This window comes from Acinonyx jubatus, chromosome A3 (assembly GCF_027475565.1).
Source record: "Acinonyx jubatus isolate Ajub_Pintada_27869175 chromosome A3, VMU_Ajub_asm_v1.0, whole genome shotgun sequence".
NCBI lineage: Eukaryota > Metazoa > Chordata > Mammalia > Carnivora > Felidae > Acinonyx > Acinonyx jubatus.
The window spans coordinates 75,747,222-75,763,882 of record NC_069388.1 but is presented as its reverse complement, the minus strand read 5'-3'; the positions used below and the strand labels follow the sequence as shown (position 1 = coordinate 75,763,882).

The 16,661-nt window shown below is 41.2% G+C and overlaps 1 long non-coding RNA gene across 5 annotated transcripts in view; it reads right to left on the bottom strand.

The window, feature by feature from the left end:
* Positions 1 to 5,192: 5,192 nt before the first annotated feature.
* LOC106976764 (uncharacterized) overlaps positions 5,193 to 16,661 on the bottom strand; it is a 593,570-nt gene continuing 582,101 nt past the window's right edge. For all 5 annotated transcript variants that reach the window (XR_008289330.1, XR_008289331.1, XR_008289328.1 and 2 more), the window contains 3 exons: positions 12,472 to 12,681; positions 10,519 to 10,673; positions 5,193 to 9,271 (listed from right to left, as the gene is read on the bottom strand). This is a non-coding gene — a long non-coding RNA (uncharacterized LOC106976764). The remainder of the gene's footprint in view (positions 9,272 to 10,518; positions 10,674 to 12,471; positions 12,682 to 16,661) is intronic.

Genomic DNA, 16,661 nt, shown 5'->3' with positions numbered 1-16,661 from the left:
ACTGTTTTAATGCTGGGTCGATTAACGACCTAGGAGGATTGGATTCTGCCTGGTTTATGGTCTGGACTATACAAATTTGCATTTTGACCAGAGACCTGGAAGAATTTACTGTGCTTCATGAGGTTTTACAATGGAGTCTATTAAATGTAATAATATTAATAATAACAATAATAATAATAATAATAATTGAACACTCAAAAGGGTAAACGGCTTTCTCAAAGACATAATAGCTAGTAAAGATCAAGATTTAATTTACACCTGACTCTGTCTGGGTCCAAATAGCATCATCCAGAGACATGCAGCTTCATAGACTCTGTGCCTGAGAAAGCTTCTGAGAAAGGCGATGACCAGCTCTTTCCTTTAATTCTCAAGAGCAAAGAGAAACAGTTTACATGCGATTCTTGTAGATGTAAAGACAGAGCACCCAGGCTCACGTTTGGAGCAGAAGTATGAAAAACATACCAAATTTACCTCCCTCTCCCTTTCATTTAGAAGACTCAAATTCTCTCTTTCTCTCTCTCTCTCTTTTCCTCCTTCTTTCCGTCCCTCTTCTCCTCCCAGCGTTTTTTTTCTTTCTCTCTCTCCTTCCCTCTTCCCATGTCTCTTTCTCCCTTTTCTCTCTCCCTCTCTCTAGGAGAAACATTGGCCCAGGAATAAGAACACAAGACTTCAGGCATCAGAACCATATGGGGACACCAGCTCCACTACCTTCTAGCTCTGCACTTAGGTTTTGACTTAACTGCTCAGACCTCGGCATCCTCACACCTGAAATAAACCCACGCTCCTTCTCTCTACGTAAGGCCATGGGTGGACCATGGAAAACAGCATAAACAAGGTGCCTAGCCGGGTGCTCTCCATTAAGGAATGGAAATTCCTTCTCTAACCTGTACATAATATCTGAACAAAAGGTATGAGAGCAGCAAACTCAGATCGCTCAGATTTTATCACTTTCTAAATATAAAGATTTTCATCAACTTGGCGTGTTTTTACTGAATCGAGTGACTATTTTCACATCATGCAGAGGGAGGCAGCGTTTTTTCAGGATTGTGTGTCATTTGGCTACCGGTTCATGGATGCACCTTGCATGGCCTCTACGGTTCTTTTCCATGGTTGTCTAGCGGTCAGGCTCAAGGCCTGTCCTATGTGCTCGGTGATCAATATATTCCAGCCTCGTCCCTTCTCCATCTCTCCCTCTCCCCTCCCCAGTGGTTCTGATACTTGCTTTGCAGCCAGTGCAAGGGCTGACCTCCAGAGGAGAGGGGTCTAGGAGAGCTCCGGGAATGGGTTTGGTTTGCGTTATTTGCAGTAACTGGTTGTAGGCGTTTTTAGCTTCTAATCTCATGTCCTTTTCTGAGCTGGTTACAAATCAACTCTAATTACCAGCTTCAATGTCCAGTATCAGGCAGGAGCTAAACAGTACCGAAAGACACTACTACTTGAAGTCAAAAGTAGCCCCCCACGTGAGGGACAGGAAACAGCCCCTGAGACCCCAGGCGCCCCTCCCCATGGACATTCCCTGAATTCCTTCCAACTGTTACTTCCTTTTCTTAAGTGTAGAGAATATTTTTCTGACTATGAAGAATCACAAGCCATGTGCCTACAAAGCACACCTGTGATATGGTAGGTGTTTCTGTTCTGAAAATGATTGTACCGGAACCATACTGACTGCATGGGAAAGCAAAGTGATGGAAGAATTTGCTGGGACCTTTTAGTTATTTGTTTATTTGGAAAAAAAAATGGTAGATGAATCACTTAACCCACCGTGGAGAAGCGAGGTAAAGAGAGAATTGTTTTTCTGACAATTACCCGTGGCTCAAGTAATCAGAAGGCCACGATAGAACCCTCTGAGCTGTGCCACTGTGGATTCGCTCTGAATAGATAAATATAATCTAAAACACTTAGATCTTACGTGTTCCAAAATTGTCTGCCTCCTGGATTTGCCACTATTCTTATTATTCCAAAGCGTACACATATTTCTGTTTCAAACAATGGTAATAAGACACATTTTTGAATTGAAGGAAGGCTCTATAATCTAGTGTATCTTTTTGTGGTGCATTCATCTGTAAATGTAGCTTAAAAACCATAAAGCACTATACAACAGAAGGCATTTACTGTGGGTGCTATGTGCCTTTTTTATTTTTACACGTAACCACGATAATAATAAAAGGATTCCTGACCTGCTTGCATGCTAGCGATCCTGTTTCACCAGCCCCTTTGCTTCCTCGTGAATTTGCAGACCAGACCTGGTGAACCCTTTCCAATCTGACAAACGTCACCACCCATCCACCCGAGTCACCATATGTGGCTCCAGCTAAGAGTATCACCACACAATCATACATTTTTACAATGGGTCCATAAAACAACCATTATAATAAATGTCTGCTTAATTAATACATTAGGACAGAAAGCAATTTATTATGCTCTTATTTGCTATCATTCTCCCTGCTCAAATTTAATAATGCAAAAAGGTTTCTCAGATGCCAACCCCTGGAAATAATAAAAATACATTCATCATGGATGTTGAATGCAGACACGTCTGGCAGTACTGCTGGCAAAGAGGAGGCAGTCAGATGTGGAGAGAGAAGTCGGGGCTGTGTGCGCAAGCTTGGCTGGCGGGAATCGAGTCTCTCCGATGGAGGAAGGAACCTAGTGCAATGCTTGGCATGGCAGAAAGGAAGGTGCCCAGAATAACTATTATTACAATATGCAACAAAAGGCGGGGGGGGGGGGGAGAAAGGGAGCAGGGGTGAAAAGCTTTCAAGTCAGTTAAATTCATGAGGGCTATGGAGGCTCAAATTGAAATTATCTCACTCTGTGCTGATAAATAAAGGAGCTCGGGTACCTAAATCATGACACTAACTATACGTTTCGATTTTTTTAAGTAGTGATTAGGTGGATACTCTGGGGAACCTACCAGCCTTCACAGAGATAACAGACTCAACTTAATATCAACTTAAAAAGAGACTTGAATTCTAACCAATCTCATGTAATGAATTGAAATTCTATAGCTTTCAGAGGGGGGGAAAGATAAAAAAGCGACACGGCTCCATCCTCTAACTTGCTGTCAGGAAATATAATTTGTGCTCTCGGTGATTCACCTAGCTCATATGCAGCATGCAAATTTATTTCCCTAATAATCAGACCTGGAGATTGCCCAAGAGGATTAATAGCATCATTCCTTATGACCGCCAGGATATTATGCACCTCTGACATGGAAAAATTGTGTTAGTTCTACAGAGAAAACGCAAGGATATTTGTCCTGCTAGACAATATAATAGGCTGGTGCATCATCAGATTACAATGTCATTTCAAAAACCTTGAATACAAATAATGGACAGTGGGGGAAATGTTGGAACAACCTCCCTTAATTCAGTAGCCTTGAATTCACGTGTATTTCTGTGTGTGCCAGGCGGTGTATGCATATTTCTTTTATTAGAGCTTTCCAACATTGCATGCAAAAAGGCAAGGGTATTTTATATTCCATGAGATCTTGTCATTGTTTCTTGGCAAACAGATGAAAAAGACACGAGGAAAAGGGTTCTCTCTATGGTTTTGCTTTCTTTGTAACCCACCTATACACAGCCGAAGATAGCGTTCAGAAGCAGAACTTGCATTGGTATCCGCTGATTATCTGGAGTTTACATGTGGGGTGTGCTCCTTGGTATGTATACAAACATGGGTATCTACTAATGTAGCTTCCACTCCTGTCTTTATTCAAACATGAAGTCGTCCGTATCTTTAATCGCTGAATATTTGATACTCAAGGCAAAAGCAGTATATTTCACAGTCGTTGTTTGGGACTATATTTTATTTTATTTCTTTATCTTTGACAAGGAATCGGTCAGAAATTTTCCAGAACGGTAATGTCTCCAGCTGTACTTTAGACCAAAGAACGCTGCCTTGAGACAAGACCAAATTTCATTATTATGCGCATGGGAGCAATAAGATTAGCTCCTACTGTTGCCCCTAAGGCGGAGCCGCACGATGAGCCAATGAGATGATGCTAATGTGCACGTTAATAGTATTCTGCTAGAAGAAGTTGGGATAATTAAACATGTACCGTCTCTTTAAGACAGAGCCGCACACATTTTCTTCGGATGGGTGTTTACAAGAATTCCAATTTCAGGTCAGAGCCATTTCTGAGATTGCTTAAGAAAGAGATGGGAATAACTTATCTTATTCATGTATTCAAGGAACCTTATAAAATGTGCAAAACATAACAGTTTTAAGGGGCAAAACATGCATCTTATCTTGACAGAGCTGCTTTATTATGTGTACCGTTGTATACTGACCTAATATATGGAGCATTTTTAGCTAATATACCTTGCAGGAAACCAGCCTTTAATGTGATGGATTTTATGGTATCTCATTAGGGTGTGTTTATATAACCTGATACTAAACACGTTTTCAGATTCATGTTCCTTATTAAAATTGTGAGCCACATTGATTTTTAGTTGGAACAGCCACAGAGTCATTTTTACCATTAAGAAGGGTAGCTCTGAACTTATTCCCAGAGCACAACTGTTTTCTGTACAAACTTGGGGACTTCCCCTTTTACAGCTTCAATTAGCGTGGTCTTCGTGGCATGGAACACTGTCCTCTGATTGCTTGGAAGTGTCTGTTAGGTTATTATCCATAATGCAGAATTGTTCATTGCATAGGAAGTCCCCCCCCCTTTGTTTTCCTGGAAGAAAAAATAAATCTATTAATTCTCCTGTTGTTTTCAGATCGATATCTTTGATTTTATGAATTAGCCCCAAATACTACTGATATATTGGCCCTGAAGTGTACATCTCTTCATATCTGAGCTGCTGACGTTTTCATAACTGACACTACCAGTTATGACAGCGTTTGTGTGAAAGTGGCAAATTAAGAGAAAAGGGGGGTGGAATCCCTTAACATTGCGAGTTGTGTTAAACAAAATAATGACTTTCACATGGTGAAGTCTCATTTTGTAAACTGATCCTGTGGGGTAACTCAGAAAGTCAGCCGTAAATAGTGTCCCAAGGTATTTCAGTGGAGTCAGGGGAAATAATGACCTGGAGGTACTGTAAATAGTTTAAATTATTCGAAGGTCTTTCTAAGAAATGTAATGTGAGAAGGGAGAGAAGTGCTTTTTCTCTATTGTGAAGCGAGTACCCTTTGGAGGTGATCCAAATTCAGAATGCAAATATTTAGAGAAAAGGACAATCTTTCGAGAAAAGCAAAAACTTTACTTTTCTTACTTGTTACAGCGAAGCTAGTGAACACAGTCCAACCAGGACAGAAAAAAAAAAAAAAAAAAGCGCATATCCAGACAGAAGCACGACTCTGTTTATTTCACTTTTGCATTTCAAAATAAGTCACAAGCCTTTAACAGGGAGAGGGGGGACTAGATTTTTCACAGTGACATACAGAAAACCTATGGAATGAATATCATTACCCCTGATAGATTGAATATTGTTAATCGTGTGATTTCATTTTAACCATATTTATAACTTTAATTATAATCTTGGAATTGTAGTTCACAAACCTCGAGCAATCGCTCTCTGTATTTGGCCTAAGAAATTTTAAGTCAGAACTTGTTCTGAGAAAAGAAGACCGTTTCCCTTTATTTTGCCTCTGGCGGGCTATTCATTATTAAACATTAAAGTTGTGTCAATTACTTTCATATTTGATGATTATCCCAGTTTTTCCACCAGCTAATCAAGTCTTCTTTAAAGACGTGTCTGGCAGTGACTACGAACCGGTTTGTGCTTTTTGTCTCCTAGTTAACCATAGCAATTGGTTATTTTAATTCACCCCACCACCCTACTACCCATCACCACCATTCCCAACTAAGACAACAGGACGACTTACCCATTTATTTTAATCAGGGTGAGACTGAACTTTCCAAGTTACTCTTTTGCTAAATACAAGAGCCAGGTTCACGTACTGGTTTTAAATGGGGATGAACCGAGCTATCCTGAGAACAACTCTGTTGTTAGTATTAACAGCTTCACAGTTATTCGGCTTGAGGTGTAATTATTTTACCATTATTACATGCAAAGCTTTTAACAAAACAGTCGTTCCCTCCATTTAAGCAGAGAGTTTTATAATTTATTACATCTCTTTGGTCATCAACACACTATACAAACAGTTGGCCACCGGTGACCAATTACATTAAGGTTAAGCAACATAACTTTAAATTAGAAATAAGCTAATGGATCTTCATCAAGGGCCTGCTGTGTTTTCACTGCTGTTTATGAGATGATACTAAATGTGGATATAGAGCACGCTCACTGGGACCAATTCCTTTCGGCCTGAAAATGGGAAAGTCTCGAGTGTACCCGGGTCCAGAGCTAATTAATGGGATAACATCTGCTTTAAGCATTCAGCTGGAGTAATTTCTATCAACTTCCCAGTGAAGGTGCAGGGGAAACTGTCAGAGAACTAAGTATCTATCATGAACCATATTAATCTGTGACAGGACTGCAAAAGGCACATTTCGGTCTTGGTTTTATATTGATTTGGGGTGCTGCTATTATCAGCATGGGGTTCCCTCCCATTCTCCCTCTCTTTGATGCATGAATAATTGTGGGGTCTCTACGCAAATAGCCTATTTATATACATACAGGCCAGGGAGCTGGTCATGTTTTCAAAAATTCAGTGTAGAGGAGATAAAAGACAAGAATAAAACAGCCATGTTCCTCCTGAAACAATCAGTTTTAGCCACAAAGACATTTATGTTGTTTTATCGTATTACTTAAAGACGCAGCAGGATTTGCTAAAGAGAAATACCAGTACTGTAAAACAAGCTTCAGAAGGGATAAGCCCACTTATTTCGTGTTATTTCATGTTATCAGCTCTTGTACAACATGATTCCGGCTTTAGTAGCAACTAAATAAAGGCACCTGTCCTGTGCAGTCATTTACATAAATCCAACCTGAATGGAGGAAAAAAGTAATTCTCTGACACCTTACGACATGTGACACGTGCGGAAGTAGCAAGAGCAGCCATTCCCCTGGCAGCAGCCTCCCACCAGGCTAACCCTTTATTTTGTACCAATCCTGTATTCCGTACTTAATGTTTTGTTCGTTTCTTTGTTTTGCAGCGAAGCGGGAGAAAGAGTTCATTTTAATTAAGAGTTCAGGGAGAGGTGGTTCCGTGTGTCTGCACTTTTGGAGTAAGTCCTGTACGCCTCCAAGGCAGTCACACAAGCCAACAGCACTGAGCTCTGCGATCCCAGTGGTCAACAGAAAGACGAAACATATAACTGTTCTTAGCGGTTGAGCTGAAGTATGCTGATGTTCCTTTTTAATAATCCTGGACCCAATAACTGGCATACATAAAATGTGATCCTGAGGAAGAAATCGTAATAATGATCATTCACCTTCGCCTGAAAGCTGACGGGGTCAAAGGCCAAATGTCAGCTCACAATGAGTATGGGGGAATTCACCGGCTCAAATCCCACAGCCTCCCGAAAAGGGTCCCGTTCAGGGTTATTTATGGAAATGAAAATGGGAGAAGAATCGAGATATTTTTTTAAAGAACCTTAACACTTATACCATAGAGGGGGGAGATATTTCTTCAGATAGTTAATAATCCAACAAAATTTTTAATATTGCCAAATTGAAATTGTGGCTGTCCCCAGTTCACATATTTATGCAATAATCTTGTAGTAAACTAATAAGTTGTGTTGGTTAATTGCCAAGCTATTTTGCGTACAGTTAAGTTGTGCATATAAAAATACGCATGATGAAACATGTAGTATTTTATACCCCAAAGCAACTAACATGCTCATACCTAATGCATGCACACACACTGCAACCCAGGACAAATTGCTCATGTTAGTTACTACCACAGGCTGGCAGGCCGGAAAATACATTTGGTGCCTAATATGCATAAGCACAGAAATATGGTCAGGCTCATTACTGTAATAAAGCTGTGATTTGCCAGCAGGATCAGTAGAAACACACTTGAAGCAGTCTGTCCCTTCCACTAGTTCATGTGCCATAAAGCAATGAGGTTGTAACAAGGGTGAATCCTCAATTCAGTTGGGCTACCTTGTCTGGGTTATTTGAACCCTTATTTGCCTTAAGGGGCCCATTTGCTTGTCCTAATGTGTACACAGTGATAATGTAGCCATTTACGCAATAAGGAAGGTCTGCAAAACAGTAGTCTGCTCTGCAATAATGCGAAGTAGCAAGAGTGTGGGGAACCCGCAACCGTTGGTCCAATTACATAATTCTGCGGAGACGTCTTCAGATCAGAGAGGTGGCTTTTGAATGTGCTTCAGAGCAAGTGGAGTACTGGACAAGAAAAAGCCAAGTAGATTTCTTTTTAGTGCTCTGATAAAATTAGAATCACATTGATGAAAGAAAATGCCCTGGGTCCTCTGCTTGAAGTTTCCATATTAAACAAAAGACTTTTGAAAAATTATAGAATTTACCTTGAGTAGAATTGATATCGCTTCCATGAAGGTGGAAGTTTCCTATTTGGAAAGAAGGCGTTAAGGTGTCATTTCCCACGGGACAGAAAGGGAGTTCAGTGATTACTCAAGGACAGTCTGAGCGCAGAGACGAAGTTAAGGTGGCCCCAAATGTGCCATGATGCCCCTCGATGACCTCAAGTATTGTGGGGCCCTGTCTTTGTTGTTGCAGTCATTGGATGGGCTTGTGAAGGCCATTCTTTGTAGAGAGCTAAAAAACTGAAATCCAAGTTTGAGGTCCACTGGCAGGAGCTCTGAAGATCCTATAGTACGTATTTTACTTTTATGTTTTTCTTTTTGTTTTTTTTTTTTTCTAGCTTTAAATGAAAGCTAGTTCTGTATTTTTACATACCCATGTAAACAGGCTGAAAAGCTGGTAGTGGAATATAATTAGGAAGAAAAAAAATATCTATAAAGCACAAGTCTTTCCCAAGGTTTGGAAGAGATCCTACTCATCAACTAGAAGAAAATAATCCAGAAAGTGGCACATTCTACTTCCAGCACTATTTACCATACTCTCCTACGATAAATACCAAGAGTGCCAAAGAAGCATTGTTGCTCTGGCCAACCTCAATTAACTGCTTCTTGTAACACTATGCTGACAAAGATTCTGAAGTCACAGGAGGTCTCAACATGCACAAAGAAGGGAATGGTGGTGTGGATTCCAGCTCTCTCCACCCTTGGGTGCCAATGACCAGTTCCAGACGTCATTCCCAGCACTGCCATCCTCTGTGGTCTGAGAGGCCCCTCTGCGTTCCTCATTCTTCAAGATGCAACTTCACAGAACACTTCCAGAACTTCTTCACCCTGGCGTGCTAAGAACTTTGGGTTGGAGTACATAAAGAATGAGTGTACACCATTCACAGTAGTTATATGTGTTATTAAATATGAATCAGGTTTTAGCCGCCTACCTTCACATGGGAAATGGAATATGTAAAAATAATTTTATGTTTATGTTGATTCTCTTTGGGAAATGGACATGCCATGGTGTAAGTAAAATGGACATACCCATGGCTAACGGGGAGCACATCTAGGTTGGCCTAATGGAAAAATGGAGAAGACAGCTCTCTGGGTAGTAAAGTTTTGCTGGGATTCAGAATACTTGCATCCTGCCAGTATTCTCCCCCACTGGCCTCTGATGCCAGCAGAATTGCTACTATGAGTTGACGTATCATCTCCAGGATGCCTCAAGTTGAAGGCAAGCAAACTACCACGCAGGGGTACGCACTAAATCAATAAGCTTATTCCCTAATATCAAAGCAGCTGATAACTTCCAAAGAGAGGGTACGAGCTAAGGGAACTGCAGGATCTTTCCTGTTATTTATCTTAAAGAGATGGAACGTAGATGGAGTAGGAGCATTAGCAGCACAGATCTATGCTGGAAAGGCCTCTCCAGACAGAGCTGACCGTGAAGGCTCTGGGTTCCGGAGGGTAAAGGATGTCAAATCCAATCAATAAACATTTTTAACATACCTCCTAGATGCCCTGGCATCCATTGCATAATGCACAGGTGTGGCATGAGCAGATGTTCGAGGGTCACAGAAAAAAATGGCTTAGTCTGAGAGATCTCACTGCTCTTGAAGAGGCCGCTTTTCCTTGTTTTTATTTATTATGATGATTTTTTTTTTAAACTGTGATTTTTGTACTCAGCCACAGAAAGTATAAAACTACAACTAGCATTTTTCCATTTATACCACTTTGAGAGCTTTGTCACATTTCTGAGAATTGAACATTTTCCCCCACGTGGGCACTTTCGATATCACGTTTCATCTCTGTGAAATTTCCCCTCCCGCCCCCAGTGCTCTGCTTAGACAGGCGTAGTCTCTGCCCTTGAAGTGCTTATGGTTTCGAGGAAGAGGGCAGATGAGGCAAACGGAAAGAATACCCTACCAACACTGAATATTACAAACGGCTCTGGAGAGCATCAAATAAATAGCGCACCGTGGGCGGGTGCATCGTCATGGGCCTGGGCCCCCATGGGAGAGGCAAAGGCCACCTCTGCTGGGGGCCATCAGGAATAGGCCTAGCGCGCGTTTCCTGAAGTTACTCAGGGCTGCTCCCTAGCTTACCTTTAGAGGGGAGGCTGGATCTCATCCCGGGAAGAAAGTCTCCTTCAGTGGGAACACAGGCATCAGTCTGGGACCATCATATGTGGCCACTTTGATCATTGGCACACTCTTTTCCAGACTGGCCCTTTTCAACTGGAGGTTCCCTGGGGGAAATGCTGGTTCGGGGAAACAAAAACAGCTATTGATGTTTACTTTAAAGGCATTTCCGTTCTTTGGCTTTTCTTGTCTTCCTTTCTCCCCATGTTCTCTTTTCCTCCCACCCCCACTTGCAGCCTCCCTAAGGTCTCCCTAGATTTGATCTACTGACCTGGGTGCTGAGGCTAGATTTGAAATCTTCTGAAGGGTCCTTAACATGCCAGAGTTAACAGGCCTGCCTGGGCCTGCTGCTGTCTCCGAACTGCCACAAACTCCAAGGATTGTTTGGCAATAAAAATCAGCTATAAAAGTGTGAAAAATACCAGAGACCCAAATGCAAGAGGGAGGCGGGGGAGGGGGGCATGGCTCTTACACCCTTTTAGTGGACATCTGATTTATTTTTTAAGCGGAAAAGCTACTTTTATAGCTACTGTAGTTCAATTATCTCTAATTTTACACATTTTATGCAAATTCTTCCATCTTAATTGCAAATGAGAAGGGAACTTATTTTTTAAAGCAGAAAAACAAGGTATAGTTTTGTATTTCCTTTTCAATTTTTAATTCCTATTCGTGGTTCAGCACCATTAAACTTTTAAAACTCTTTTTACACAGTTGTTTAAAATTATGTGTAATTTAAAGCACACTTGCATGTTCACAAACACCCATAGCCTTAAACAAGTAGCTAATTTTATTCCCAGACCTCGCTCTCCCTCTCCAAGAAGATACTTTGATGTTCTCCTAAGCTTAGTTTCAAAAGACTGCAAAAGGATACACTTAAAAGGTTTTACAAAGAAACTTACTGTCGTACAAATCAAGCACATTGGAACATATCCTAAACATGAAGAAACCTGGATGAGAGTTTTTTGCCAAGTACCCAGATTTCTAACCGGTGGTATGCCGATAGATAGTCGACAGCCAACTCCCTTGGGAGGTGACTAACCAACTCTCTCTGATTTGTGGCTTTCGACAATTTCCATGGTGTAAACACTGCTGTCATGGCCAATTTCAAGCTACTGACATGACATCACTGAACCTGGAGGTGGGAAGGAATGGTCTCCCCTGGCCTCTGGGGGCAGAGCCATCCAGTAGCATAATGCTTACAAATCTAGAGTTAGGAGTTTTAGTCAAGAATCTGGCAACTACCAGCCATCTAACCTGTGTCAAATCTTTGCCGTGGAATCTATTTCCTCATGTCTGCAACGAGAATAAAGTTTGCTCTGCTGTGGGCTTATCTTCTAATAGCGAAAGAACTAACAGTTGTAGAATCATTGGCAAACTGAAAAGGAAACGCCAATAAAAGCTAAATATCTTCAGCGTTTATTTAACAATTTAGTCACCAACAGTGTCTTGATGTCACCATAGGAAACACAGAGATGTGCATAACAGAGTACAAAGAATTACCCTTCGATAGACTGTGATTTAGTGTTTTCGTGAAAAAATTGCATCCCAGCCATTTGTGGGAAACTTAAACATTTTTCTGAGCCCTGAATCTTGAGAGAAATCAGTCAAGGAATCAGGAAAAGGGGTAAAAAAAAGTAGTATTAGTCTCTGAGAGGATTAAAGCTTAATTTTGATCTGCACTTGCCTTCTCCACTGGGAAGCACAAAGGGAACGCTGACGAGGCTGGGGCTGACAGTCTCTGGCGGGAATGAGGGGTGCCCACAAAAGGCTTCAGAATTGGTGGCGCTAAGCCCGCTCCGAGCCCTCGTGGCCTCCTTCCCTCTGTCCACACAGTATAGCACTGGAACCTTCCTCTGGTGCCCACACAAATAATTTGTGGCCAAGACACTTTCCGGGCCAGGTCCTCTCTTTCCTTACCAATCATATTTCATCCTAGCATATCGAGCAGAGGGAACGCAATTGTTTGCCTCCAACCAAATTCCAGGCTCCTCTGAAACCAGAAGCGAATGAGAGCAGAGAGGAAGGCCGTGTGTGTAGCACGTTGTTGCATCGGGCCCTCTTGCCTACTGGTAATTAGGCTCGCTCCGGCTAACGTCGGACTCCAGGCAGCTGGTCCGACACTTATTCCTGTGAAGGAAAATGGAGAGTACATGTGAGTCCCTGACTTTAACTTCTTCTCTCTTCTCCCTTCCCTTTGTGACTTCATGCTGGTTTGCAATTTGTGTTTTCACCACTGTAGTTAATTCTAAGACACAGTCGATCAACTCATAGCCTCCTTAGTAATGGAAGTGCCTCTAAATAAAACTGCGTAAAGCTCAACACTTCAATGGAGAGAATCCCTACCAGCTCTTTAATCTTATATTTAGCTGGCTACCCTTCATTGAAGTTACATTTATAGCATAATTAATGAAATAAGCTTTTCTTCTGACTTGCCTAAATAGCTAGCCAGGTGACTTGGAAATTCTCTTTTCATCAGGAAGCACTACTACCTACATGGTCTGAGACCTTCCTGCGTAACCCTTAGCAGCCAAAATATTCCACCTGGAGCACGTGACTGAGACCTGACAGGCTGAAAAATACACATGCCTCATAATGCATGTCAACAATTTTACTATCTGGTACAAATGGAAACTTGCTGAATTTATTCCCTAAAATGCTTTTTATGCTTTTCTTGGTTCTGGCTTAGTGGTAATGTATTTAAATGTCTGGGAGAAATATTCAAAAGAATGAAACACATAACTTCAGTTGAAATGCCTACATTTCAAACCAAATACTGGCAGATCAGTGAGTATCTAGGTTAATACTAACCTTATTTGATTAGGATAATTCACAGAGACACTGGCTCATTCCTTCAGATCCTGCCTTTTAACCAATCAATATTTTTAGGGTTATGGTTTTCAGAAGGCAGGTGATAATTTTGGAGATAGCATCTCAAGGTGCTGCTGACATTGAGATGCATATTTAATATGTTCTTGGAGTGACAGAACACAGCAAGCTTGGAATCTCCCCCCAGAAATACACACCCACACACCCACGGTGGCACTAACCTTTACATTCTTGAAGTTCCAAAACAGATTTAGCGAATGGGCTCTTATCAATGTCCATGAAAATTTAGAAACTTAAGGGGTGGGCAGTGACTACCTTTCCCTCAAATGTCCTGTCTTTTCTGTGTGCAGGAATCCCTGAGAAGGAGAGAGAAGAAGCAGGTCTCCATGCAAAGATCAACAGCGAGGACAGAAAGAAGGAGCCGTGAGGACAGCTACAGCCGTGGGCTGGTAGTTCACCTAAATTAGCACATGTCACTACCTGCACAAGTAGGGGATTGCATGAGAACTGGGTGAGGTAAGAGAAAACAAAGGGAAAAAAATAGACTTGGATTTTTCTTAGAATGTCATTAAAAAATATCTATTTTAATTTCACGTGACTGAAATTATCTGCTTGCTTTGTATTAATTTTGCCTTGACTGAAATTAGTTGTCAGGCCTCTGTTTATAGCCTAATTACCTTTTCCCTGAAAAAAAAGGAGGTAAAAGAAATAACAATAAATTCGTAATGCAAAAGCTACAAGTTTGTAGTATTAGTACAGATTAGGGATGGTTCTAGGAACAGGGCTTGAAAATAAATGAATGTGGAGAAGGCTTGTATTTCTTAGGAGACTATTTTGCCAGGTCTCTCCTCACTGCCTAGTGCCATGGTTGTGACTCGTGGCCACAAACACTTGAGAGTGAGAAGCACTCAGGGTGGCTAATTTAGTGTCATCTATTTTATTTGGCTCTCTTATGAAGCCAGCCAGATAATTGAGTGTTCACACTCAAGACCATGGTTGGCAAAATATTCTGTGAAGGGCCAAATTGCAAATATTTTAGTCTTTATGGGCCATATAGTCTCCATCCCAACTACTCAGCACTGCCGTTGTAGTGCAAAAACAGCCATAGACAATATGCAAACAAATGAGTGTGACTGTCTTCCAATAAAATTTTATTTACAAAGACAGGCAGTAGGCCAGATCTGGCTCACAGGCCATAGTTTGCCAAGCCCTGCTCAGGACAATTCAACCAACGGAACACGAGAAGAAGGTAATGTACACGCAGTACAGCATAGAACAAGTGTTCAATGAACATTTTAAACAAACATGAGTATCAACTAAACAAAAAAAATTTACTGAACTGCAGAAATGTGGAGCTATATCCAAGTCAGAATTCATGGGTTAAAAAAAAAAAATCATGGCTTTGGTGACTTCTTGTAATTAACAAAAATAAGTAGCAGTTGAATATGATGGGGACACAGTGAAAAGGTAACCAAAGCCCCTGCTTACCAAAGCTTAGGGAAAGGCAAACTATGTATGATCAGCCATAGAGAATGCCACCGTATTACATGCCACGTCTGGCCGGGGCTCGGAACATGCCTTTCTGCCATTGAAATAAGGCAGCACTGCAGAGCGTTGGCTAAGTCAGGGCAACGTGAAATGTATTTCTCCAAAATATGCAACAAAATGAGCAGCTTTTCAAAAGTCATCTCATTGAAAGGGTGAGCTTGAGTCACCTCATAAATAAGTGCCAGATTTGGGAAGACGAGTTATGGGTCTCCCTCTCATGCTGCTTCTCACCTCGTGGCCGGTTTCCCCATCTGTATTATGAGCATGGTACCAGGTGATCCATGGTTCTCAAACTCTGACTCTAAACTATGATTCCAATGCTACTTCAACTATTCGCTTTTTAGTTAGAGGGTCCCTGACTTATTGTGTTATGCTTTTTACCTACGGGTGAAATGTTGAACTGACTTCATTTTCTCCTCTACCAAGCAACTTTCCATTCCCTCCCCCACCCCTTCCCAAACCCCTCCCAGTAGAGAGTCTCATCTGAAATGTGAAGACAGCCCACCTCCCCACAGACAGCCAGGGACAGATAGCAGTCAGGACAGCAGCCCAAGGCCCCTCTCTGGGCCGAGCCTACAGAGTCATCTTGGTCTTCCTGAGAATCCTTCAGCTGGAGGGGCTTTCCCCACCCCCCCGACAACACCCCCACTCAATGCCTGGACCATTGCCAAGAAGATCTGTCCAGCTGTAAGCCTGATTTTATATAGTTATTTTCACTTATTTTTTATTTCACAAGATGTAAACGAATCTGTTTAACTAGGAAATCACGTCCCTTGAAAGTGATTATAACCTAATTTGACATGCAGTATTTGTACACTTATTCTAGTGTTATGATGCATTCACCATGTTTACATAAATAGAGATTTCTGTATAATTACTACAAGATAATGTAAAGAGTTAATCACATGAAATCCCCCAAAATCTCATTTGGGTAAATTTTTTTTTTTTAATTTGAAAGTAAAATTTCCTTCGGAAACAAAGTGGGCCTATTTCCAAAATGTTCTATAAATCTTCCTTGAGCGCCTTACAAAAACATCTACTTTCTTCATCCATTCTTGTTTGTTCATTAATTGATAGAGTCAGATAATTTGCTGTGTACCTAATATGTTGCAGATACAAACAAAGATAAAATAGACATGTTTCTTGCCTTCAAGAGCATTACATCTAAAGAAGTTCAGAAGCACTTCATGGAGAAAGGTGAAGCTCTGCCTTGATCTGTTCTGCTTACCTTTGATTTTCCACTTTTCTATTATGTTTTCTTCATGAAAAATACATTGGAAGAAATATGCAAGAATTATTTGCATAGAAAGAAATATAAAGAGGAGGGAGAGAGGCAAAATTAGCATGAAATTCTAAAGGAAGAGCTGCAAATAGTTAAAGTTGTTCTGTCTTCTAATTTTAGAGACAGAAAGAGCATGTGAGTAGGGCAGGGGGCAGAGGGGGAAAGAGAGAAAGAGAGAGAGAAAAGGGGAGAGAATCTTAAGCAGGCTCTATGCTCAGGATGGAGCCTGATGAGGGGCTCAATCTCATGATCCTGGGATCATGACCTGAGCCAAAATCAAGAATCAGACACTCAACCAACTGAGCTATCCAAGTGCCCCAAGTTGTTCTCTTTTTATATCTTATTGGTGAGGAACGATATTTCCCCCAAACTGAAATATTTTACTAAAATTAAGAAGGAACAATCACGTAAAGAATGATCCAACAGTTCTATACCAATTTACCAAAGACTT